Here is a 27,354-nt window from a genome sequence, read left to right on the forward strand (position 1 = left end):
GCCTGGAAAATCCCATGGATGGAGGAACCTGGTGGGCTACAGTCCATGGGGTCGCAAAGATGCAGACACGACTGAGCTACTTCACTTTACTTCACTTTCCCCAGACTCAAGCCGCCAGGCAAGGCCAGCTACACAGTTTGGGAGACTCAGTGCAAAATGAAATGTGGGGTGCCCGGTTCAAAAATGTAAAGATTTTCAAAATTGCAACAAACTTCAGAGGTTTGTGAAGTCAGCCTTGCCACCAGGACCACCAGGAAGGACACAAGGACGGGAAGCAGCCAGCGCTGGGTCACTGGGGTCCCCACTCTGTGCCTTCCCCCAGGGCACTGCACAAGGAGCTCTTAGATAGGAGACAAATCTCAAATAGGAAGGCAGTGCTCTAAGCACTTCCCACGCCCACTCCTCTAACCTTCACAGCAACGCCGTGGGTAGCCACTGTTACTGTCACTGTTTCACAGATGAATGAAATGACACAGAGCTTGCCTGACTTGCCCAAGACCACCCAACCAGCGGGAGCGGAGCTGCGATGCAGATGCAGGCAGTCTGGCCTTGTAGCCACTAGGATTTATCCTTTTTCAGGGGGGTTCTGTGCAGTGACTCAGACATGGGAACAGTGGTAGGGGAAACTGCTACAGAAATGGATCACCGGGCTGTGGCCTTTTCTCCTTTATCATCCTTAGTAAAACCACACCAGACACACCGAGGAGGAGCACAAGGCCATGGGGACAGAGAGGAAGAGATAACCAGGCATCTAGGGGGTGTCTTAGCATGGGTTCCCTCTAAAGCAAATGTAGTTATTTGGGAGATGGTTCCCGGAATGAGTGAGGAAGCAGAGGGCATGGAAAAGAAAAGAAATGAAAAGTCAATATTGGGGGTGTCGCTGAGGCCGCCACCGTAGGCAGTGGGAGCGCAGCTCTGCAGGAAGTGGGCAGTCACCCACTATCTGGGGGGCTGCCCCCAAGTCCCAAAGCCAAAAGCAAAAAGACTCAGGGCATGTGCTGGAGGTGTGAATGTGAGTCCTCAGGGAACCCATCTGAATAGGGGCAACCAGATTTCCCTAGGAACAGGCTCCCCGTAGGGGCAGAGGGTGGCAAGATGCCCTGTGGACAGAGCGCCACTTTGCCTTGTTCTCCTGGGCATCCCCCTGTTCCCTCCCCCTCCCTCACTGACTGTCTTAGGCCCCCCTCCCGCTCCGCCCAGTCGCACCACAGAACCGGAACCGGAACCTGGGGAGCAGAAGAGTGGGGCGGGGTCGGTCAGCTGTTGTTTGCTGGGTGTGTGTGTTTCCGGGTGGACCGCCGAGGGGTCAAGGGGGGAGATAGGACCCAGCTCCCTCACCCTTCCAGCAGCTGACACGCCCCAGATGGCATCATGGAGATTAGCGGAGGCCCTGCTGAAGGGCGTGGGGAGGGGTTAATCCCCAGGGCATTCCTGGAGAAGGAATCCCGGAGGCCAGGCAAGGACTCAGCTCCACCCCCAGCCCCCTCCTGCCCCCTGGGGTCTCCCGGGCTGCCGGCCTGGGACTCTCCGGGCTGAGTCAGGGTGGCTGAGTCAGGCCTGCTCCGAGCCTCTTGCCAAGTCCTTTCTTCCCTTGGCCCCATTTCCTCGAAGCCACTTTCTAGGCTCTGTTTGCCTCCCACACTGTTCTGAGAAGCGGGTTGACAAGTTGACCCGCCCAAAGCCCTGCGCTGGGGGGCAGAGGGCAAGTGTATGACCATTACTCCTCTGTGAGGGGAAACACCCGGGCCCCTCTAGGCTGGGTTTCCAGCTCAGCTTCCCCCTAGCCACTGAGGTCACGGGGCCTCCGTCTCCCAGGGGCAACGGCAACCTGCCCTGCCGTGTCCACTGCCCAGGGTTGCTGGGAGACCAAAGGGAGCAGCGTCTGGCAGCGGAATTTCTGAACCCCTGGCGTTTTCTGTGAGTGGAACACGATGACCATTGTTTCTGCCCTCGCGCCTGGCATCGCTTTAGACCCTCCTGGCACACGCAGTGGACTTTGTTGTTTGGAACTTGTTCTCTTGGCCAGCTCCTGTTTGTCTGGAATCTAAACTGGATGCTCACACAGGCCGGTTGCGAGTTGTCTGGGGTCGTGGGGCAATGGAAGGGGCACACAGACCAGGGCCGGAGCCAAGAATTCTCTCTCCAGACCCGGGAGCCCCGCGGCCTGGGGCAACCTCCCTGATTTCCTCGGGCCTTGTGAGGCATCTGACAAAAGGGCTTATTGTGCCTGCCCAGGCTGCCTCCTGGGTTCTCCTGAGGGTCAAGCTAGATTAAAAGGGCCCACCCGATGTTCAGGTGCTCTGTAAATATTGGGGGTCGCCCCTGAGGAAAGGCTTTCTGACTTCATCCTGTAGCACACAACCACCCACCAGGCCTGGGGTGGACTCAGAGGCAGGCTGAGATCCTGAAAGGCTTCCCGGATCTCCTGGGAAACTCGGTGCACAAGAGAAAGGCCACCCCTCTCACCAGCCAGGGGCACTGGTAGCCGTCTACAGCGATGGTCGTCTTATGAAGATATTGTGGGTCAGAGCGAAGAAAAGGAAAGGGGTGGACTTGGAGTCCCAGAAAAGGAAGAAGAAAATGGTAAGAAGTCTTGGGAGGGGTGACAGGAGCCAGAAGGAAGGAGCAAGGCAGGGCCCTCAGTGCAGAGCCTGGAAGGAGGCGAGAGACAGGCTGGGGGCTATGGGAGGAGGGGGAGCAGGAGATGGTGGGAGTACAAGAAGAAGCAGGAGCAGGAGAGGGTATGGGGTGCAGGAGGGGGAACTGGAGGGGGTGCTTAGGGCCCCCAAGGGCCCTCCCCCAACCCACCGTGGATGAACCATGACTGGTTTAGAATCTCCTTCTGCACCACTAATCAGCTTACTAGTGTGACCCAGTCCTGCCGATAGAATCTGGGAGAGATAGTCTACTGGGAGCTTTGGGGAAAGATATTTTTCATCCTAGATTAAAATAAAAGAGATGATGGAGCCTCGTCCGTCCTGGACAGTGTCAAGCCACTGTATCTTGGAGTTCTCGACGTGTGAGCCGAGGATCGGTTTAAGCCACTTGTAATCTAATATTCCATTGACAAGAGGACCAGGGATAAAATAACACTGATAGTATGTGTCATTGGAGGGAACATTCTAGTTTCCATTGCACTTTTATATACACTTAAGCTATTTGATTATCACAAAAGACGAGAGGACAAGTGACCTTATCCTTTTTTAAAAACACACAAGGAAACTGAGGTCGGGGAAGGGAAGTGACCCCCCAAATCACACAGCTAATTGGTGGTAGGTCTAATATCCTAAGTCAGGTTTTCTGACTCTTGGTCCCGTAGGCTTTCCACTCCAAGTCTACTGCAAGAGATAGAAATCAGAACTAAACAGAGGGAGACACAAATGCCTCCAGACACGAAAAGAGACAGACAGCTCCTTACTCTCACCTCCAAGAAGAGTCCAGAGGAGAGTAAAAGAGAATCTGACCATCAACTCTGGGTGAGATATTGGGTGGAGGAGCTGAGACCAGGGTGTTACCTGACAGTGGGGGGTGGGGAGGTGGGCAGACGAAGAAGGTGGCAAGTTCCTCCACCACCCCCAGGGGAGCCCCTCCCTCCCCGAACTCCCTCCCCGCAAGCCTGCCTTCCTTCTAAATTTTCTCTCATTCAACAAATATGTGCTGAGTGCTTCCCACCCGCTAAGCACTCTGTCTGCCAAGAGCTGAGGGCATGGCAGTGAACAAAGCAGACAGGTTCTCCTGGGGCTTATCTTCCGGTCAGGAGGAACACAACACAGCTAAGCGAAGTGCAGCTGACCCTCCTCCTCCTCAGATTGCTTTATTTGCAAGCTCACCTATTTGTTAGAACGTATTTGCAGTCCCAAGATCAATGCACCTAGCACTCTCAGAGTCATCTGGGGACAAGAACTGAGCAGTGAGAATTCTGAGTAAGATGGGCGTATTCCCAGGTGAGGTGGACTCTTCTTGCTTCAGCTCGCATATGCTAAACAAGCGACCTTCTGGGAACTATTTAATGCCACTATTTTTTTTTTTTTAACATTTTTGTCATTTGTATTGGTGGTTTCCCTGTTTTAAAATGGCCCCAAGTTCAGCACTGAAGTTGTCTGTCTAGGGTTTGTAAGTGCAAGAAGCTGGGAAGTGCCCCCTCGAAGGAGAAATCAAAAGTTACATAAGCTTCCCTCAGGCATGCATGCTGTTGGCTGGGAATTCAGTGTTAATGAACCAACAGAATATTTTAAGCAAGCTGTCTTTAAGCAGAAACAAGCAAAGAACACGGTTAAGATCTTGATGAAAATTTTGTGGCCAGAGGCTCATAGGTGCCTAAGCCTGTGTTTCCCCAATGGCTCAATACTTGCTCATCCGTTGTTCAGGACGAATTTACAGAATATGTGTTCTGTGTGGTAAATCACGTTAGTTGTGTCCAACTCTTTGCGACCCTATGGACTGTTGCCCGCCAGGCTCCTCTGTCCATGGGATTGTCCAGGCAAGAATACTGGAGCAGGTTGCCATTCCCTTCTCCAGGGGATCTTCCCAATCCAGGAATCAAACCCATGTCTCTTACGTCTCCTGCATTGGCCGATGGGTTCTTTACCGCTGGCTCCACCTGGGAAGCCCTTACAGAACATAACTACCTCCAGTAATGAGAAAGACTGGCATTTCATTTGCGATGAGCAGCTTGAGGAAAATCAAACAGGGTGATGATCAGCGTGATCGATGTGATTGGAAGGCGATATTGATCAAGGCAGTGTCTTTAGGAGGTGACACTGGAGCTGAGATCTGCAGAGAAGCAGGCAGCCAGCTGGGAGACCCGAGCGGAGCGGTCCGAGGGCAGAAGCTGGGTGCTCAGATCCTGGTGGGGGCAGGACCAGGTACACAGAGCCCATGCAGCTGGAGGGCCTGGGAGCAGGGGCCCCTGAGGACACAGAAGGACTTAGGCTTTTACTCCAAGTCCTGTGGAAGCCATTAAAGGGTTTTCAGTGGAGCAATGAAACTGATTTCTGGTTTTTCAAAGATGCCCAGCTGCTGTTGTGGAGAACGGCTCAGAGACCACAGTGGAAGCGGAGGCCAGCTGGGCGGTGGCTGTCGGTCCAGGCTGAGACAGGCGTGGCCTCGCGGGCTGTGGCATTGGAGACAGATTGTGGGTGTATTTTGGAGGAAGAGTAAAACCTGACTGGCCAATGAATCAGTGACAGAAAGTGAAAGAGAGAGAGGAATTAAGATGACACCTAGGTTTGGGAGCTGAAGCGACTGCATGAACTGGGGTGCCATCTGCTCAGATGGGCCACGGAAAATAACAGTATGTGATGTTTCAGGCATTTACATTTTCATACATTCAGGCTGACTTTCAGAAGCCCAGTGTGAAGGATTTTGAGCACTACCTGGCTATGAACCAGGACATGTCACATAAGTGACTGAAAACATGGATCTGAAGCTCTGGGGGTGTTGGAGTTGGAGAGGTCAGTTTGGACATGAGAGGACTGGACAAGCTCACCCCCAGCTGGTGGGTGTTGGGGACCCAAGCATCATTCAGACAGAAGTGGGTGGTAGCAGGGAAAGGCTGGCCGGAGGCCAGGGCCTGCGGAGGTGAGGATACAGCTGAGGTCACCGAGGGTTCTTGATTGTGGGAGTGATAGAAAGGGGACCTGAAGAATTCTGAGGCGCGGGGCGGAGGGTTGGTGGGAGGCACCCTGGGCAGCCCTGCTCCGCTGAAGCGGGCAGGACCACACTTCCTGGTGAGTGGCAGGATCTAAGGCCAGCCGGGTGCCTGTGACAGTCGTCCAGTGCCTTGTCCTGGGCCACCTGCCAGGAAGCACCTGAGCAGGGTACTAGCTGGTTCACATTTCTAACCAGCTTATTTCCCTTGCTGCTGGGGGCTGGTATTCACTGAGGAGACCAAAGGCAGGAACTGGCCTGAGGTGGAGTGAGATGAGAGAACCCGGGGATTTTCCAAGCCTGTCATTGCCTTGGATGAGGGGGCAGAGATAGGAGGAGGAGGAAGGGCAGGCTGGCGGCCAAGGCTCTCAGTAGCTGTGTCCTGTTCAATCAGTCAGGAAGGGGTCATCCTTGTTGCCTGAGGCAGCGCAGGGGGGCACTTCCCACACACGCCTGAGGCCTGACCCTTGGATTCTGATCTTACTGCCGCCACTTGCCCGGTCTTTGCATCTGCATAAAAGCGCTGAGCGCACGGTGCCCCTGCGGAGCGCTCAGATCAGGGCAGCACTCGGGCCAGCACTCAGCGGTCAGTGTCCACAGCTGTCTATTTAACTCCCTCCTCTGAGCTCAGGCATGATTTCAGAGTTGCAGGTCACGCCTGCACAGATGACAGGTGACTGTGGCTAGATCAAGACTGCGGATGAGGCAACAGCATAATGAACAGATCTGGACAGCACTCAGAACCAGGCAAAAGAACCCCGAGTTCAGTAGGTTTCTGTGCAATGGCAATGCCTATTGTATTAGCATTCCTGATCCCATAATGCTGTGTGTTTCTCCCACTTTTCATATTAAGCTGATGTATTGTCTCCTCTGGTTGCTCTGCTTTTTCTAAACCCAGCTTGTACATCTGCACGTTCTCAGTTCATGTACTGTTGAAGCCTAGTTTGAAGGACATTTTGCATTATCTTGCTAGCACGTGAAATGGGTGCAACTGTATGGTCGTTTTGAACATTCTTGGCATTGCCCTTTGGGATTGGAATGAAAACTGACTTTTCCCAGTCCTGTGGCCACTGCTGTATTTTCCAAATTTGCTGACATAATGAGTGTGGCACTTTAACAGCATCATCTATTAGGACTTAAAATAGCGCAGCTGGAATTCTGTCACCTTCGTTAGCTTTGTTCATAGTAATGCTGCCTAAGGCCCACTTGATGTCACACTCCAGGATTTCTGGCTCTAGGTGAGTGACTGCACCATGGTGGTTATCTGGGTCGTTATGATCTTTTTTTGCGTGGTTCCTCTGTGTATTCTTGCTACCTCTTCTTAATGTCTTCTTCTATTAGGCCCTTATCATTTCTATTCTTTATTGTGCCCATCCTTGCATGAAATATTCCCTTTATTTCTCCATTTTTCTTAAAGAGATCTCTAGTCTTTCCCATTGTGTTGCTTTCCTCTATTTCTTCACATTGTTCATTTAGGAAGGCTTTCTTATCTCTCCTTGCTCTTCTCTGGAACTCTGCATTCAGATGGGTATATCTGTCCTTTTCCCCTTGCCTTTTGTTTATCTTCTTTTCTCAGCTATTTGTAAAGCCTCCTCAGACAACCATTCTGTCTTCTTGCATTTCTTTTTCTTTGGGATGGCTTTGGTCACTGTCTATACAATGTTATGAACCTCCATCCATAGTTCTTCAGGAACACTGTCTATCAGATCTAATCCCTTGAATCTATTCATCACCTCCACTGAATAATCTTAAGGGGTTTGATTTAGGTCATACCTGAATTGCCTAGTGGTTTTCTCTATTTTCTTCAGTTTAAGCCTGAATTTTGCAATAAGGATCTCATGATCTAGGCCACAGTCAGCTCCTGGTCTAATTTTTGCTGATTGTATAGAGCTTATTCATCTTTGGCTGCAAAGAACATAATCAATCTGATTTCCGTACTGACCATCTGATGATGTCCATGTGTATAGATGTCTCTTGTGTTGTTGGAAAAGGGTGTTTTCTATGACCATCTATTGGCAAAACTCTGTTAGCCTTTGTCCTGCTTCATTTTGTACTCCAAGGCCAAACTTGCCTACTATTCTGGGTACCTCTTGACTTCCTTTTTTTTTTTTTTTGGTGTTAGTTCTAGAATTGTAGTTCTTCATAGAACTTGTCAACTTCAGCTTCTTCAGCATCAGTGGTTCAGGCATAGACTTGTCTTACTGTGATGTTGAATGGTTTGCCTTGGAAACAAACCAAGATCATTCTGTCTTTTTTGAGATTGCACCCAAATACTGCATTTCAGACTCTTTTGTTGACTAGGAGGGCTACTCTATTTCTTCCAAGGGATTCTTGCCCACAGTAGTAGATACAATGGTCATCTGAATTAAATTTGCCCGTTTCCATGTAATTTAGTTCACTGATTCCTAAAATGTCAATGTTCACTCTTGCCATCTTCTGCTTGACCACATCCAATTTACCTTGATTCATGGACCTAATATTCCAGGTTTCTAATCAATATTGTTCTCTACAGCATTGGACTTGACTTTCACCACCAGACCCATCCATAACTGAGCATCATTTCTGCTTTGGCCCAGCCACTTCATTCTTTCTGGAGCTATGAGTAATTGCCCTCTGCCATTCTCCAGTAGCATACTGGACACCTTCTGACATGGAGGCTCATCTTCCAATGTCATGTTTTTTTTTTTGCCTTTTCATACTGTTTATGGGGTTCTTGCAGGAAGAATACTGGAGTGGGTTTTCATTCCCTCCTCCAGTGGATCATGTTTTGTCAGAACTCTTCACTGTGACTCATCTGTCTTGGGTGGCCCTACACAGCATGGTTCATAGCTTCACTGAGTTATGCAAGTCCCTTCACCACAACGGGGCTCTGATCCATGAAGAGGAGCCAGAGAACAAATTGCCAACATTCATTGGATCATGGAGAAAGCAAGCGAATTCCAAAAAAAAAAATCTATGTCTACTTCATTGCCCACTAAAGCCTTTGACTGTGTGGATCACAGCAAACTGTGGAAAATTCTCAAAGGGATGGGAGTACCAGACCACTTTAACTGCCTCCTAAGAAACCTGTATGTGGATCAAGAAGCAACAGTTAGAACCAGACATGAAACATCTGACTGGTTCAAATTGGGAGAGGAATATGACAAGGCTGAATATTGTCATCCTGCTTATTTAACTTTTATGCATGCAGAGTACATCATGTGAAGTGCTGGACTGGATGAATCACAAGCTGGAACCAAGATTGGCAGGAAAAATATCAACAACTTCAGATATGCAGATACTACTCTAATGGCAAAAAGTGAAGAGAAATTAAAGAGCCTCTTGAAGAGGGTGAAAGAAGAGAGTGAAAAAGCCGGCTCGAAACTCAGCATTAAAAAACTAAGATCATGGCATCCAGTCCCATCGCTTCATGGCAAATAGAAGGGGACAAAGTGGAAGCAGTGAACAAATTCTATTTTCTTGGGCTCCAAAATCTGCAGCCATGTAATTAAAAGCCACTTGCTCCTGGGAAGGAAAGCTATGACAAACCTAGACAGCATATAAAAAAGCAGAGAAACATCACTTTGCTGACCAAGCCTATGTAGTCAAAGCTATGGTTTTCTCCAGGAGTTGTGTATGAATGTGAGAGCTGAACCACAAAGAAGGCTGAGCACTGAAGAATTGATGCTTTCAAACTGTAGTGCTGAAGAAGACTCCTGAGAGTCCCTTGGACTGGAAGGAGATCAAACCAGTCAATCTTAAAGGAAATCAACCCTGAATATTCATTGGAAGGACTGATATTGAGGTGAAAGCTCCAGTATTTTGACCACCTGATGCCAAGAACCAACTCATTGGAAAAGACCTTGATGCTGGGAAAGATTGAAGACAAAAGGAGAAGAAGGTAAAGATGAGATGTTAGATAGCATTCCCGACTCAATGCACGTGAATTTGAGCAGACTCCGGGAGACACTGAAGGACAGAGAAGCCTGGCATGCTGCAGTCCATGGGGTCACAAAGAGTCAGACATGACTTAGCGACCAAACAACAGCATCGTCTCCTCTGGCTGCCGTAACAAATTACCCACCAGCTGAACAGCTTAAAACAACAGATGCTTATTTGCTCACACTTCAGGAGTCCAGAAACCTGAAGTCAAGGTGCTGTCCAGGTTGGTTCCTTCTGGGGGCTGTGAAGGAGAGACCACCCCGTTCCTCTCTCCTGGCTTCTGGCGGCTTTCCTCGATGGTCAGCACCCTTTGGTTTATAGACGCACCTCTCCAGTCTCTGCCTCCCTCTTCTCGTGACCTTTTTCTCTGTGTCTCTTTGTGTCCTCCTCTCTTCTGACAGGGACACCTGTCACTAGATTTAGGCAATGTCCCCAACCCCAGTATCATTTCATCTCAGGATACTTAATTCTATCTGCAAATACTCTTGAAATAAAGTTGTATTCTGAGATCTATGTACACATGAATTTTGGGTAGACACTATTCAATCCTCTGCACCTTCCCCCACAGGCTCCCTCTAGATACAGGTACTCTAATTCCCTTTTTAGGCATTGAGAAGTCAGGGTCTAGAGAGAAGTGAACCACCCTGTGGTCATATAATTAGTAGGTGGGCATAGATCCTCAGATTTCAATTCCTGCCCTAACACCCAAGTGTTATTCCCTTTAGAGAAGCGCTGTGTGCGTGTGAGAGAGACAGACAGGAAAGGCAAGAAGGAGCTTCATCTTGACTGTCCAGCTCTCCCCCCTCTTCTGTCAAGTTGGCTCAGCCTTTTCAGTCATGTGGTGCCATGGAGACGATGCTCTGACAGGACCTCCCCGCCCACCCAGCACAGGAGTTCACCTGGGGCCCAGCACCTTCCCCAAAATGAGTGCCAGGGCATCACTGCTGACTGCGCTCGATGGTCCAGAGATGGACACGTGATTCAAAGGAAAGCAGAGCCTCTTCTTAGGGATGTATACCTCAGGGCTTTGTATAGCAGTGTAAACATGTAAACAAACTCAGTTGACAATGAGGAGGTCAGTAAACAAAGTTAGAAATCATATTTGGTTTTCAATTTAATGTTAGATGGCAAAGTATTCATATTTAAATAAATAAATTTATTTAATCAACGGATTAGCACAGAAGTGTTGACAGAGCTCTTTTTAAATTCAGTAGGAAAGAGCAAAAGTGATAGTCAAATAGCCTCATGATTTTAATGGCTACACTCTGTGATAGGCAGACTTCTAAGATGGCCCCCAGTGACTGAATGCCCTGGTACTCACGACTGTCACTTGAATAGGAGACAAGCCTAGTAACTTGCTTCTGACAAATAGAACACAGCAAAAGTTGTGGAGTGCTGCTTAAGCAATTAGGTTACAAAAGATACTTTGCTGAGTCTGTCTTTTGCTAACTTTGATGAAAGAAGCTGGCATGGTGGATAAGCCCACAGGGCAAGGAATCCAGGGTGGCCTCCAGCCAACAGCCAGCAAGGGACTGAACCCTGCCACTACTGTGTAAGGGAGCTTGGAAGTAGATCAGGCCCCATTTGGAACCCAGTTACAGCTGGGTGAGATATCCCAAAACAGCGGGCTCAGATCAGCTGAGCCCAGCCTCCTGGTACACAGACACTATGTGAGTAAGGCATGTGTAATATTTGAAGCCACTAATGGTTGGGGGAATTTGTTACAGAGCATTTCCTCTACACACACACACACACACACACATATACACACACATTACAGACTTCAGTTTGCATGGCTAGACAAGATAGAAAATTCTGTCAGCTGAAGAAAAATGCACAGCCTAGAAGTTGTGAGTTAAGTTTTATTTGGGGACCCACTAAGGACTATAGCCTGGAAAACTAGTCTTTCAGATAGCTATGAGGAACTGCTCTGAAATGGTAAGGGAGGCGCCAGCATATATTGAAGGTGTTTTTTGCTGGACATATAGTTGAACAAAATAGAATAATCTAAATTTAGATCTAAAGATTATTGCTAATGACAACAGACACGTCGAGGTAGTGATCTTAGTGCTTTTTCTATGTATGGAAGATGCAAGAACCTGGGATCACTTGAAGTTATTCCTTAGATATGTATCGTAACTATCCAGGGCCAGCATCCAAAGTACAGAACGTGTCCTGTTTTTCTCCATCCTGAATTCCCCTCAGGGTGCATCGTGGGTGAATGGTTGCAGTGGCTAATGCCTTGATCTTTGTAGAATTGAGATGGTGGGCAACATTCTTTGTTTACCGGAATGGCAGGTAACATTCCCTGTCCACACTTCCATAGACAGAGGGAAATTGAAAAGAGGACCTGGAAAGATAGAGAAAAAGAACATGAGTTTTGAAAGTTGATGAGGAAAACACCTTTGGTTCAGAGCCTCACTAAAGCTTTATACCTTTTTTTTTTTTTTTCCAGTTATGGGTGCATTTAAATTTGCCTTAGTGTCAGGAGGTGAGGTTCATTTATTCATTTGTCTTTTCATTAATCAACAAATATTTACCCAGTGTCTATAGAGTATTGGACAGCATCAGTGCAGCTGAGATGAGAAATGAAAAACCAGGTCATACTCCCGAGGCATCCACAGAGCCTGTGTACACAGAGCATATGGTTAGAGCCAGATGGTACAGTTAACAATGCAGAGATGGCTGCTGTGAGGAGAGTGTGTACTGTGGGTGGAAGCAGGGAGAACCCAGTCTAACCCAGCCTGGGCTGCAGCACAGAAACCTCCTAGGAAGAATAGACGCCTCGGTCTAAGTTAGCAGGGTCCACTGTAGGTGTCCTTGCAAGAACAGACCTGGGCCTGAAGCCTGAACTAAGACAGTGCCATAGAATGGAAAGGAATGGCCAGTGGCGAGGGGGTCCAAGGAGGACCTGGCTGAGGGTGGTAACCATGTCCCCCTCGCCCCTGCCACCGATTTCAGCTCATGGAACCGGCAAGATAAGAATGCCATTAACTGAAACAGGGAAGAAAAGAACAGGTTTATGGCCAAAAGGATTTTTTCCCCCCAATATAAGAATTTGATCATATAAATATCTGATAGAATATTTTCCAAAAATATGCCATAGCTTTTAAGAAACTATTTAAACAACTCTTTTTCAGCACATATGGCTCTCCAATGTTTTTCTTCTTCTCCAGGTTTATTTCTTGCCACTCAACCAAGTTCATCCACAGATCCAGCTATTTGAAACTACTAGTAATTCCCCAGGCACATTCCATGGCTGTTGTATAGTTTTGAACATGTGATTCTCTCTGTTTAGAAAGTTCTCTATTAGGGGTATCTGTTGTTTTTGTGTTTTCAGCATCCTCTCCCTTGGCTTTTCTCTGTTTCATTCCATGTGATCCTGATGGAATATCATAGTATCCTGCTCTCCAACCTCAGGGATGGGCAGGAGATCCAAGCCTCTTTAAGCATAGTATCCCAGCCCTCAGTGATTGGTCCAGGATTGGCATGTGACCCAATCTGGACCAATCAGAGCCCTTCTCTGGGATTTTCTATATGGTGCTGGAATAGTTTTCTCTTTCTTAAAGAGCCAACACACTGAAGTGACATAAGCCTGGAACTTCATGTGCCATGCTCCTTTTGCCCACTGAAACACAGAGGAAGCTCACTGGCTAGGAGAGAATGGGTCTAACACAGAGGGAGAGACAACAGAGGTGAGTGTGAGAGCAGCAGATATGAAGGCTTTTCCCCCAGTCAGTCTTCCCAGTTATATAGTTCTGGTGTGCTTAAGTTAATCCTGTCACTTAAAATTGAAAGAGTCCTGCAACCAAAATTCCAGTTTCTTCTACACACTTCCTACACATCCTTTAAAACTCATTTCCAACTCAGTTCTTCCAGAAAGCCTACGGTGACCAGTTGCTCCTCCCTTCCCCATTTGGTGCACTTCCCTGGGTTCTCGTGCATACCATTCTGGGCAGATTTCAGTTTCATCCCTTCCTAATCAAATCCACAAGAGTTGGCTTACATCTCTGTTTACCATCAAATCATAAGCTCATTGATCCTCATTGTATTCACCTTACAGCTCAATGTTTGGCAAAAAGAAAGTGTTTTATAAACCTTTGATGAATGAATAACAAGTTCAAAGTCCATCTGTGGAGCATTCAGGTGCCCAGGAGAGTTGCGGGTCTGCAAATCATAGGAGGGGGTCTCTGTGTCAGTGTAGCGGTTGGAGACAGTGGACTGCGGGCAGTGGGCAGTGAAGAGGGTGGGGTGCCCTCAGTCTCTCCAAGAAGGGAAGGAGAGAAGTGGGCTGGTGACTGGAGGGATGAAGAGGGATTTATTTTAAGATTCCAAAGTCCTTCCCTGGTGGTCCTGTGGCTGGGACTCTGCACTCCCAATGCAGGGGGCCCGGGTTTGATCCCTGGTCAGGGAACTAGGTCCCACATGCCACAGTGAAAATTGAAGATCCCGTGTGTGGCAACTAGTAACTGGTGCAGCCAAAAACAATAAACAAACATTAAAAAAAAGTTCCAAGGTCCCAAATGTGTTTATATATTGAGCCAGCGGGGAGAGAGGGGTGAAGATTCAGACCAACCAAGATGTGTCGCATGGAGAGGGCATGAGCCCCGAGCCCAGCTGGAGAACAGAGAACAGGTGTGATCACTCCAGTTTAGTCAACTCAGCAGCAGAGGCAGTGGAAATGGGGCATCCATGCCAGAGTGACCTCATTCAGCAGCCCACAGGCAGTGAGGTTGGGCAAAATAGAGCCTCCATCTTGTTCCTAAGGCTCCCAGAGCGTTCAGCTTTCTCTTCCCCAATCACCCTCCACCCCCCACCAGGGACAGGCCACCGCTGAGCTGAAGCAGCCCTATCAGGTCACCCACCTCTCACCAGGTCCAGATCTCCCGGAGCGCTGGCCAGCATTCAATTCAATCCTCACATTGTTTCCCCTTGTTTCTGTCACCCGACCTAGGAGATCAGGTTACCCAGCTGAGTGTTCACCGATTTTGTCCGGGGCCATGCGATCCTGTCCAGGGAGAAGCAGAGATGTAAATTATTGAGGAAACCTCAGGTTCTCAACAACTCCCTAGCCATCCCCATCTGCCTGGAAACTTGAGCGGACTGGCCCTGGGCACCCATCAGCCGGGATTGGACAGCATCACTGCCCAGGCCTCTGAGGTCTGAACCTGCAGTGATTGTACCCCGAAGCCTGGTGGCTCCCCAGGGCCTCGGCAGCCAGGATTTCCCAAGGTCTGTAGGGGAGAGCGTGCAGCAGGTCACTGAGAAACCCAGCTTAGAAGCACTCCCCCGGGGCCCTGGGCACTTGGGGAGGTGAGGAGGAGGAGGCAATGTCTGCTCCCTCAGGAGGGGCCCAGGTGAGGGAGGGTCTTCCCTCAAGAAAGGCTCAGCCTCAGCATGGAAGGCACGCTGCCTGCCCTTGGGGAGCTCCTGGACAGATGGAGAACACACACACACACACACACACACTTGCTGTTTCTAGCTGTTGAGCATCAAACCCTGTGGTTCCAAGGGCAGAGCTGAAAAGATCTTGCTAAAGTCCCAGCCTCCTTTCTGAAAAAGAGGACAGGAAGGCAGGGGGAAGTTCAACCCCTCTGAGCATCCTTCGGCTTTGGTTATCAGGAGACAGCCCAAGCGTCTGCCCCAGACTCTCACTTCTCTGCTGTTTAACAACTGTGATCACACTCGCTGTGTTTTGTGGGCTCTGAAAAACTGCCAAGCTTGTGTGTTTGTGCATCTTCGTGGAAGCCTCGTGTGCATCTCTACATGCCTGGCCATCCAAGTGCACATCCACACATCTCCACATGGGTGTGACCGCATGTGGTAACTCCCGCTTGCCTAAGTGGTCCCTGTGCACACCCCAGTGTGTGCAGGTGTCCGTGGTGGGCATCCTCTTTCTCAAACACACTGAGTGTTCCTCTGCCAGGTTTTAGTGTCCAGCAATGTGACGACATTAACACAGTAGGTTGTATGTTGAACTGAGTCTTGCCACTCCCCGGCTTTGCCCAGAGCTGACACATGTACCCTAATATCCGCAACCACCCCTCTGCTGTCTGCCTTGAGTCCCTGAAGGACTCTGGTTTGCTACTCCCGAGGCTTCCCCAGAAGAGCTGAGGATGTCTGCTCTTTGCAGCTTCCACTGGACCTCAGTTCATCTGGTCATTTACTCCTCAAACAATCACTGAGCTTCTGCCGGGCCAGGCCCTGTGTTAAAAGCCAGAAATACTGAAATGAGTATTTCATGGCCCCTGTCTTCGTGAAAGGCACACTCCAGTCAGGGAGAAAGCCCTGGACACAACCAGCCATGTTCAAGGGCAGACTCTGGTGAGACATGGCCGAGAAGTCACTACCACTCATATATGTGGAATCTAGACAAATGCTACTGGTGAGCATATTTGCAGGGTAGGACTAGAGATGCAGACGTAGAGAAAGGACTTGTGGACACGGAGGGAAGGAGAGGTGGGGCCTGAACTGCGAGAGTAGCACTGACGTATATACACTGCCATGCATGAAATAGCCAGCCAGTGGGGAGCTGCCGAGCAGCACAGGGAGCCCAGCCCAGCGCTCTGCGATGACCCAGAGGGGTGGGATGGGGGAGGGAGGGAGGCTTAAAGGGGAGGGGATATATGTATACTCATGGCTGATTCACATCATTGTACAGCAGAAACTAAGAAAACGATGTAAAGCAATTATTCTCCGATTAAAAATAGATCAACAAAATGAAAAATGGAGGGAGGGGGTGTATGTTTACATATAGCTGATCATGTTGCGTACAACAGAAACTAACACAATACTGTAAAGCTATTATACTCCAATTAAAAAAAAACTCTAAAAAAAAGGAAGTCACTACCACCCTTTGAGGAAACCGGCATAGTTTCATTGAGGCTGCATTTAGTTATGACTTAAGTAGAATTTCAACAAGACAACATACATTCCAAGAGCATTCCAAGCAGAACAATGGTGTGATTGGAGATGAGAAATGAGGGAGCCCGTAGAGTGTTTCCTTGCGAACCCATCTTCAGTTTGCACACCCATGCAACTACTGGGTGTTGCCTGACTCCAGGAGAAAGAATGCAAGTGTAGGGCACCCCCTGAAGTTGTGCAAGATTGGGGGCGGAAGTTCTGAGAAGTCACTGTGACACGAGTAAACAAAGGAAAAAGAATTCATTAACTCACGGGCAGATGGTGTGGCAAGGGGCTGTATCGTCTATCTTACTCCACCCAGGAAGGCTTCCTGGAGGATGTGTGGCCTTGGGAACAATTGAGGGAAGAAAGGGCAGTCTGAAGGGACTGAAGCTAATTTGTGTCGCGTGAAAGCAGATATGTACTTGGGGGAGAATAACCATGCAGTTAACGGGATGGACTTAATATCTGTTGGAACATGCTTTGAAGAAAGGGTAGACAGGAAGGAGCAGACCCAGGTCTCTGTGCTCAAGCAGCCTCAACCTGATTAGAGCAAGCACAGAACCTACTGGGAGCTCCTAGCCTGGTGGCGGGACATGGGAAATGATGGCTTCCAGGACACTGGACATCAGGCAACAAAGGTCAGCGATGCCTGAGAGACGCCCCAGTGTACAGCCTTGAGAGGGCGTCCAGGCCGAAGGGGCTGGGAGTCTGGGGAGACACAAGCCCTCAGTTTCTACATAGTATATACAAAAGAGTACCCAAGAGGAGAGAGCTGCCCAGAAAACTGCCCTGGAAAACTCCAAGTTTTCAGCAAAGCACTGATGAGCATATATGTAGGAGGCAACTACCCACAACTGGGGAAAGAACCCCCAAAAAGATGAAGAGTGCCCAGAGCTCACACAGGGCTGAGAGTACTTCCTTCTCCCACCAGTCAGGTTGGAAAAAAACATAATTTATGGGGAGATTACTCAGAAGGATCTTGCTTCGATAGTGGAAAGTAGCCCTGGTCTAAATACTGCTTTCATCTCACCTAATAAATCTTAAAAGATCTGAAAGGATAAAACTGCCACAACCTGGAAGTTCAAGGACATTTATAGGGATACAAAAATATCTAGCACCCAATAAAGTAAAATCCCCTCTGTCTGGCATCCAATAAAAAAATTACCAGGCATGCAAAGAAAACAGGAAAATACAACCCATGATGAGGAGGAAAACAATAGTTGAAACTGGCCCTACAACTAGGTGAACAACTGTCCCAGTTTATCTGGGGATATCCCAGTTTGGGGCTTCCCTGGTGGCTCAGTGGTAAAGAATCCGCCTGCAATACAGGAGATGTAGATTTGCTCCCCAGGTCGGGAAGATCCCCTGAAGGAGGGCATGGCAACCCACTCCCATGTTCTTGCCTTAAGAATCCCATGGACAGAGGAGCCTAGAGGGCTACAGTCCATAGAGTTGCAGAGTCAGACACGACAGAAGCGACTTAGCACTGACGCACACACTCACATACCAGTTTTAGCATGAAAAGTGGTACATCCCAGCAAATCCCTCAGTTCAGCGAAATCTGGGACGATTGGTCACCCTTACTACAACTAACATCAGTACTTAGTAAAAGACTGAATACCTTCTCTCTAAGATCAGGTGCACAGCAGAATGTCCACACTCAGTCACTACTTTTACCAACAATGCATATGAGATTCCAGCCAATTAATAAGGCAAGGAAAAGAAATCCATATTGGAAAGGAAGAAATAAAACTGTTCTCATGCTCAGATGATATCATCTATGAAGAAAATCTTGCTGACTCTATGAAAGAGTGACTCAAACTAGTAAGTGAGTCTAGTAAGACTGTCAGATCCAAGTGAATATTCACAAATCAACTGGATTTCTACACACTGGCAATGAACAACTAGAACTGAAATAAAATAGCAATACCCTTTTCAATAGCATCAAAAAATATGAAATAGGGATGACAATAGATGAGAAAGACCTGTATGTTGAAAACTACAAAACATTGCTTAGAGAAATTAAAGAAGGAGTGTATATACTTTGGTTATAGTTTGGAAGACTCGAGGTTGTTAAGCTGTCAAGTCTCCCCAAACAGATTCAACACAATCTCCCCCGAATCCCACTAGTCTTTTTTTTTTTTTTAATAGAAATTGACAGGCTGACTCTAAAATTCACGTGAAAAATGCAAAGAACCTAGAATAGCCAAAACGACTTTGAAAAAGAACAAAGTTGGAGGCCAAAACTACTTGATTTCAAAACATATCATAAAGCTAGAGTAGCCAGATAGACCCATGTCCACCTGGGACTTGAGATTGTGACCTCATCGGGAAAAAGGGTCTGTGCAGATGTAATTAAGTTAAGGATCTTAAGATGAGATCATCCCAGATTAAGGATAGGCCCTAAATCCAATGACAGGCATCCTTATAAGAAGAGGTGAAGACAGAGATACCTGGGAAGAGGGCCAGGTAAAGACAGGTTGGAGTTATGTTGCCACAAACCAAGGAATGTCTGGAGCGGTCAGGAGCTGGAAGAGGCCAAGCACCTCTGGAGACGGTACTGCCTGCCAACACCTTGGTCTCAGACTTCTGGCTTTTCTAGAATTGAGAGAGAGTCCATTTCTGTTATTTTCAGCCATCAAGTTTGTGGTATTTTCTTAGGCAGTCCTAGATTCCAAAGAATACAATATATAACTGATATTCTGTAAAAGTGCAAAGGCAAGTCAGCAGAGCAAAACAGTCTTTCCCACAAACGGCGCTGGAAGCCCTGGATACGAATATGCAAATATGTAAACTTGGATTGATACCTTTTAGCATATATAAAAATTAACTCAAAATGGTACATTCATGGAAAACCAAGTCTATGAAATATCTGGAAAAACTCTTAAGAAAAAGCCTTTGTGACCTTCTGTTAAGCAAGATTATTTTTAAACATGACACCAAAGCATGATCCATTCAAAACTGATAAACTGGACTTCTTAAAATCAAAGTCTTGTACTCATCGTATGATACCATCAAGAGAATGAAAAGATGAGTCACAGATCGCCGTGCATACATTGGATGAGAGACTCAGGTTTAAATTCTGTATTTTTTAAACTCTCGGACCTCAGTAATAAAAACACAAACAACCCAGTGTTAAAAGTAGACAAAAATTCAAGTCGATGCTTCACCACAGAAAATACACAGATGGCAAATAAGCATACAAAAAGATGCTCAAGATCATTAGGGGAATGGAAATCAAAACCGCAAGGCACTACTACTGCACACTTATTAGAATGTCTGTGATTAAAGACTTCCAGTTCCAAATGCTGGCAAGAATGCAGAGCAACTGGAATTCTCATCCACTGCCGGCAGGAACGTGAAAATGGTACAACCACTTCAGAAGACAGTGAGGCGATTCCTAAGTAAATGTGTACCTGGACGTGACCCAGCTGTTCCCCTCCCAGGTATTTACCCAAAAGTAATGAGAGCACACAGTCACACAAAGACCTGTACACAAACACCCGTCAGCAGTTAGATGGACAGATCAACTGTGGATACAATGGACTTCTACACGGCTATGAAAAGGAATGAAGCAGTGAAGCACGCAACAGTGAATGAATCCAAAATAGTTAAGCCGAGTGAAAAGAATCTGGACCAAAAAAAGTACATAATGCACCATCCCATTTATGTAAACTTTTATAAAATGAACCGAATCTGTAGTGAGAAAAAGCAGATCAGTGGCTGCCTAAAGTAGGGGCTTAGGGAGGTGTGGAGGAGAGGGGAGAAATTGGAGGGGAAGGTGGACATATTCATTAGCTCATGGTGATGGTTCCATGGGGAACACGTGTCACACTTACCAAAATGCACGCTTGAAATAGGTGCACTTTATTGTGTGTCTTGCCTAGAAAATCCCATGGACAGAGGAGCCTGGTGCAGGCTACTGTCCATGGGGTCGCAAAGAGTCGGACACGACTGAGCAACTTCACTTTTTCACTTCACTATTGTGTGTCAGGTAAGCCTCAAAAAGCTGTAAAATGAGAAAGAAGAAAAACCAATGTCTCCAGTGCTCCCAGTACCACTGCTGCAGTCCCTCACCTAAGGATGGAGGGCCAGAAGGGCCGAGGCGCTGAGGGGTCCCACGGCCCTCACTCCTAGGCAGCCATGAAGCCCACCCAATCCACACTCACACCCTGGACACTGGATGCAAAGGCAGCAGGCCGTGGTCCCCACTGCTTAGCCCCTCCCTCAGGAGACCCCCGTGCTTGCCTGTGGGCTGGGCTTGCTGGCGGCGAGGAACGTTAAGGGAGATAAGGTCATTAGAGGCCTTGGAGCCAGAGCCCCTGAGAGTTGATACAAATGTCAGAAAACATTTGGTCCGACAGATGCTGGAAAACCCCTTGGAGTAATCTCCTGTCTTTGCTTCATTAGTCTGCCGCCTGTCTGCAACTGCATCTTTTGGGTAGTGGGGGGACTCTGCCCAGCTGCTGTCCTGCAGTCAGGGTCATGGAGCGGGGACAGAGAAGGGGACAGTTCAGGAGCTCAGGACCGAGGATTCACTGTGATAGAATCTCAGTGTAATTGGGGTCTCTACTTCCCGATTCACAAGGGTATGATTTTTTTTTTAAATTATTTTTTAAAGCTTTTTCTCTTAAAAAAAATTTTTTTAATATTTATTTATTTAGTTGGCTGCATCAGATCTTTGTTGCGTCATGCAGTATCCTTTGTTGCCTCATGCAGTATCCTTTGTTGAGGCTACAGGCTGTCTAGCGTGGTTTGAAGGCTTAGTTGTCATGAGGTATGTGGGATCTTAGTTCTCCAACCAGGGATCGAACTGGTGTCTCCTGCATCGCAAGGCAGATTCTGAACCACTGGACCAAGTCCCCAAGGATTTGATTTTTTTCCTTTTAATACACTTGTTTATTAAATGTAATTACATTTTATGTTTTCATAAGGCTTTTAAAGTGAATACATTTTTTTAAATGAATACATTTTTAAAAATTGCTATGAGGATCTACCTACTCCACTAGAAGCTGAGAAAATTTGCCACCCTATTCCCAGAAAGCCCTGAGGAAGGACTTGGGGGTCGTTTATTCTGTTCCTCAATTCAGAAATTCTCTTGCACTCGATCTATCTGGTTTGTGCCAAAGCAGATTCAGCTCACCCTTTTGCTAGGTAGAAGACCCAGAAATTTCAGCCTGCTGTACTTAAGTTTAAAATGATTCAGGTCAGTTCAGTCGCTCAGTTGTGTCTGACTGTTTGCGACCCCATGGACTGCAGCACTCCAGGCCTCCCTGTCCATCACCAACTCCAGGAGCCCCTGATTAGGGTCTACATAATCAGGAGGCCTCGGTAGTTCTGCTGGGACCCAGATGTTCAGGACAACAAGACTTGAGGAACTGGTCCGTCTTGAGGGGTAGATTCCCAAAGTCCCAGAATAGACTCGTCTTCCGGACCCCCACACCTCTGCCGTGGCATCCTGTCATCCCTGTCCCCTTTGTCTGAAAAGTAGATCTAATCTGCCCCCTTCCTGCCCTTCTCAACTGGAAACACTAATAATAACGGACACAAGAGCACTCAGATGGCCAGGCACAGTGTGAACCCGTTATATGCTGGCTTGCTCAGTCTCTCAATCATGTCTTTGCGACCCCATGGACAGTAGCCTGCCGGGCTCCTCTGTCTACAGGATTCTCCAGGCAAGAATGCTGGAGTGGGTTGTCATTTCCTTCTCCAGGGGATCCTCCCAACCCAGGGATCAAACCCTCATCTCCTGCGTGGGCAGGTGGATTCTTTACCACTGAGCCACCCGGGAAGCCCCTGAACCCATTATATATATTACCCAGCAAATCCTCATGACAATGCTATCAGAGGGGTAGCATGATTATTCCTAGCTTACAAATGAGGAAATCAAGCCAAAAAGAGGTGAGAAGAGGATACAGAGTTTTCTGCTTTGTTTTGGGGGTTTTTGTTGTTGTTGTTTTAGTTTTACAATTTTTTCTTTGTAGTAAATTACAGACAACATAAAATTTATCATCTTAGCCATTTTAAAAAAATGTACAGTTCAGTAGTGTTAAATATATTCACATTGCTGTTCATACATCTGCAAAACTCTTTGCCTTTTGCAAAACTGAAGCTCTGTACTCATTAAACACCAGCTCCCTGCGTCCACCCAGCCCCTGGCACCCACCATTCCGCTTTCTGTCTCTAAGGTGCCCCCATATGAATGGAATTATACAGTATTCGTCTTTTTGTGACTGGCTTGCTTCACCTAGCATAATATCCTCAAGGTTCATCCGTGTTGTAGCCTGTGACGGAATTTCACAGAGGGTCAGTTTTGCAAGATGAAAAGAATTCTGGAGATGTGTGGTGGTGATTTGTACAACAATGCAAATGTACTTAATGCCACGTGAAAATGGTCAATTTTAAGTTATTTGTATTTTACCACAACTAAAATAACAACAACAAAACAGGTGAGGAGGAACTTCCCTGGTGCTTCAGAGACTGAGAGACTCCGAGCTCCCAGTAAAGGGGGGCCCAGTTTGATCCCTGGTCAGGGAACTAGACCCTACATGCCTCGACTAAGAGTTCACATGCCGCAATGAAGACCCAGTGCAGCCAAGTAAATAAATTAAAAAAAAAGAAAAAAGAAAAACCCACCAATAGATGAGGAGCTGTGCTCAAGGGCACACAGTCAGAGCAGACCCACACGCATGGGCGGGCGCCGGGTCCAGCGCCGCGCCTAACGGCCGCCAGGGACAGAAATGACGCATAGAAAGCCTGAAGCCCCCAAGCCTCCCAGGTCATCACGCAGATGTGCGAGGCTGCAGATTCAGACCTGGGGCTTACTCCCAGCGGGAGCGAGCGGTCTGCACAGGGCTCTCAGATCCAACAGGATGCTCTGGCTTTAGGAAGACAGAGAGAAAAGCACCAGTGTGCGGGGAGGGGCGACAACCTGAGGTCTGGGAGCCTCCAGATGGTGGAGCTGGGCGGGGGTCGTGTGAGGGTGGCTGTGCCAAGGAGCCGAGGTTAATGAGGGGTGGGGGCGGGTGGGGGGCGCTGACCTGCTTCCCTTACCTCTGTGGGGGCTCCTGGAGGAACAGAGGACCATCAGACCCTCTTCTGTGGGCAGGGACTAGGGGAAGGGGATGGCAGGAGAGAGGGGCAGAGGCCGAATGGGCACAGTGGCCAGCTCACCAGGTCCTCCAGACCCCAGCCCCCTCCACGTGTCATAGACAGGACCATGCCCTGCCCTGGGGAGCATTTTCTTCCTGTAATCACATTTCACCCCCTTTAAGAGAAGGAGTTAAAGGAAGAAAGTGAAGTCGCTCAGTCGTGTCCGACTCTGCAACCCCATGGACCGTAACCTACCAGGCTCCTCTGTCCATGGGATTTTCCAGGCAAGAGTACTGGGGTGGGTTGCCATTTCCTTCTCCAGGGGATCTTCCTGACCCAGTGTCCCACACAGCAGGGCAGATTCTTTACCACAAGGGAAGCCACGAGAGAAGGAGTAGATGACCACTAAAATAATACCCTTTTTATCAACAGTTTTAGGTGGTTTTCAAGAATTCAGATAACAAAAAGACATATGAATAATGTGACAAAAATCAGGATCACTGGAGAAAATACATACTTGAACGTGAGGGCGACAGGAAAAATGAACTTTTTTCTCTCTGATTTGTCCCTGACCTGGCGTATCTTTTGCTGGGATGCTAGCCCTCTCTCCCCATTTTGTGAGCCCCAGGGGGAAGGCCAGGAGAGCACACCAGGGAATGGGCCAGATGGAGGCTTGCTGGTTGTCTGGGCAAGGGTTGGGATGGGATTACGGTGGCGAGCCCCCTGCAGAGGGAACCCAGGAACAGAGCAGGAAGGTGCTACCTGTGCGTGCAGGTGAGGCCACCACACCCTGGCTTCTCTGGGGCCTCATCCTAACAGGCAAGGACTCCAACCTGGGCTGTGGGTGCTCCTCTGGGGCCGGGTGACCTTGACATATTGGTCTGGAGACAGGATCACCTCCCAGGGAATTCTTGGAGCTGAGGACATCCTCTGATGAGGTGAGTGAGTCCCGCCTCTGCCCTCTGCTAGAGAAGGCTGGCCGGTCTCTGCCCGGTTGCACCCTGTGGCCAACCCTGGGAGTCTTCAGGCCGTGAAGGGGCCTCTCAGCATCACCCAGTTAAGCTTTCCTGGCAGAGGGCTGGGGGCAGGGCTCAGGAAACACACACCCTGGGAGTTAGCTCCGTGTGCGCACACATCTACCTTGCATTTCCTAACTGCTCTGGGCGGATGCCCCCAGGAGTAGCAGAGCTGGTTCAAGCACAGAGCTTTATTGCAGCTTCAACCAACCTCCTACTCCCTGGGGACATGAACAGAGGTGCTTAAAGAGACCTAATCAAGAAGTCAGAGAGGCAAGACAAACACCAAGACTGTGCTCCCACGCTCCTGGGTCCTTGGGGTGCCCTCCCTCTCACACACACCTACACGCCACCACCCTCACACACACCTAGATACCACACCTAGATGTCACCACCGCCTCCTGTGTCTGCCCCGGTGCCCACAGCCTTCTCTCTTCAGACCCTGCACAAGGCAAGGGTTTTGCACCGTCCAGTCTTGTGAGGACGCTGTGCACGTGTAACCTTATCTGAGGCCATATTTCCTAGAGCAAGTTGAGGCCAGATTTCTGACAACTCTTGGCTTATAAACCCTTGGGACTGCAAGGCGGTGAGCTGACCAGCCTCACCAGTTCTGCTGGGTGGCAAAGAGCACTGGAGTGAGCCAGGGAGCCAGATCAAGACAGCACGCCTCAGCTCATGCTATTGTGTTCAACAAACTCCAAGGCTTTGGGCAGGTAGCCCTGCTGTCTGTAAGCAGACAGGAGAATAGTGTCATAATAAGAGAACAATTAGCTGGTGTTTTCGTGTGCCAGGCCCCAGGCATTTACATGCACTATTTAAAATCCTCTGCATAACTTTAGAAGTCAGTACTGAAGTTAGGTACGGCCTTGTGGCAGTATGGGCTCCCTTGGTGGCTCAGATGGTAAAGAATCTACCAGCAATGAGGGAGACATAAGTTTAATCCCTGGGTTGGGAAGATCCTCTGGAGAAGAGAATGGCAACCCACTTCAATATTCTTGCCTGAAGAATTCATTGGACAGAGGAGCCTGGTGGGCTACAGCCCGTGGGTCGGACACAACTGAGCAAATAACACTTTCACTTTATATCCTTATAAGATAGGAGAACCAGACCTCAGGAATCAGAGCCAGTTCTTAAAATGGATTCCATTTGTCCAACAACCATAACTGTACCCGTAACCAGTGTTTCTCGCCTTCCAGGAGCAGCAGCTGCTCCTGAGGCTCCCACCCCGGAGGTCTTGATTGTGTGAGCCTGGTGGGGAGCCTGGACTTGCACTTCTCAAAGGCACACGAGCGGGTGGCACTCGTGGTTCCAGGAGGAACCCTTTAAGTGGCACTGCCCCGCACCACACTTAGGACGCCCGGCCTCCCGCAGAGACCACCTGAGTCTCTCCCCGGTGTTGTCATCTCATGGTCTTCACCTAGGAAATCCAGCCACTGCACGAGTGAGGTGTTGCGGCCATCTTGCTAGACAGCATGTCTCCCCAAAAGACAAGGTGCAAGGGTGGGGCAGACACAAGCTCACGTCCCTGTCTGTACCCAAGATGCAGAGCTTTTCAAAGTCGGCAAGGCGCTTCAGAGCTCTACGAGGCTACTTATGTATAACTGAGTTGCCTTTGTCCTCAGTTGGCGGAAGCAGATGGGGGTCAGGGTCACGGTGATGGGACTTCAAGACCCTCCCAGCTGATTGCCGCTTCTGTCATTGCAGCTCTGGCCACTGTCTAAACTGACCCTGACTTCAGCACTGCTTCACTTGCGCCCCGTCCTCTGACTGTGTGAAAGCATCGTGAAGGCAGACTCCTGTCGGCCTCGTTCCCACCGTTGCCAAACAGCTGGAACAGCAGTTCCACACAGGATGTGGGCAAGAAAGATGTCTTGAAAGAAGAGACAGGTGGACAGTGGACAGACAGATGAAGACACGATAGACCAAATGCAGAGGACCACAGACAGGCCCTGGAGAGTACCAAGCGTGACTCGGTGAGAAGCTGGAATAGGAACTTGAGAAGAGAAACCAGAAGAAAGACTGTTCTGGGACACTCAGCTCCCTGAACCATCTTTCTAGAAATATTTTCAACAGGTGTGAGAGGTGGGGCCTGGTGTCCTGCCCACGCAGTCATCTGAACAGAGGTGTATTCGTCTGCTAGGCCTGCCCTTACAAATGTCACACACCGGACGAAGGAAGCAACAGAAATTGACATCCCACAGGTCTAGAGGCTGGAAGTCTGAGATCCAGGTATGGGCGGGGCCAGTTCCTTCTATAGGCTGTGAGAAGTACTCGTTCCATCCTCTCTCCTGGCTTCCGGTGGTTTGCAGACATCTCTGATATGACTTGGCTTGTAGAACATGACCTTTCTCTGCCTTCAGCATCACATGGACATTCTCCCTGTGTACCTGTCTCCAAGTTTCCCTGTTTAATAAGAACACCAGTCATATACCTTGTCTTTTTTTTTTTTTTTTTAATGTTCTCCTATCCTATGGGTTGCCTTTTAGCTATCTCTCTCTTACAAACATTTATTTGTCTGTTTCGGGTCTTAGTTGGAGCATTCAGGATCTACCACTGTGATGCGTGGACTCTCCGGTTGTGGCACATGGCTTGGTTGTTCTGCAGCATGTGGGATCTTTCAGGTACAATTTCCAAAAGTAGGTCCTTTTCTTTAGTTGCTAGCGGTAATCTGTTAACACAGCTTTTAAGCCTGTGAGGAAAATACACTAGAGGCAGTGTGAAAGTAAGACCAGGTGGGACTTCCCTGGCGGTCCAGTGGTTAAAACTCCTT

General features: G+C 48.5%; 1 long non-coding RNA gene across 1 annotated transcript; it reads left to right on the top strand.

The window, feature by feature from the left end:
• Positions 1 to 1,288: 1,288 nt before the first annotated feature.
• LOC139176445 (uncharacterized) lies at positions 1,289 to 26,996 on the top strand. Its single transcript, XR_011560932.1, has 3 exons — positions 1,289 to 2,583; positions 3,320 to 3,476; positions 26,289 to 26,996. It is a non-coding gene; the product is annotated as an uncharacterized lncRNA (long non-coding RNA).
• The last annotated feature ends 358 nt before the right edge of the window (positions 26,997 to 27,354 follow it).

Source organism: Bos indicus, chromosome 16 (assembly GCF_029378745.1).
Source record: "Bos indicus isolate NIAB-ARS_2022 breed Sahiwal x Tharparkar chromosome 16, NIAB-ARS_B.indTharparkar_mat_pri_1.0, whole genome shotgun sequence".
Lineage (NCBI taxonomy): Eukaryota > Metazoa > Chordata > Mammalia > Artiodactyla > Bovidae > Bos > Bos indicus.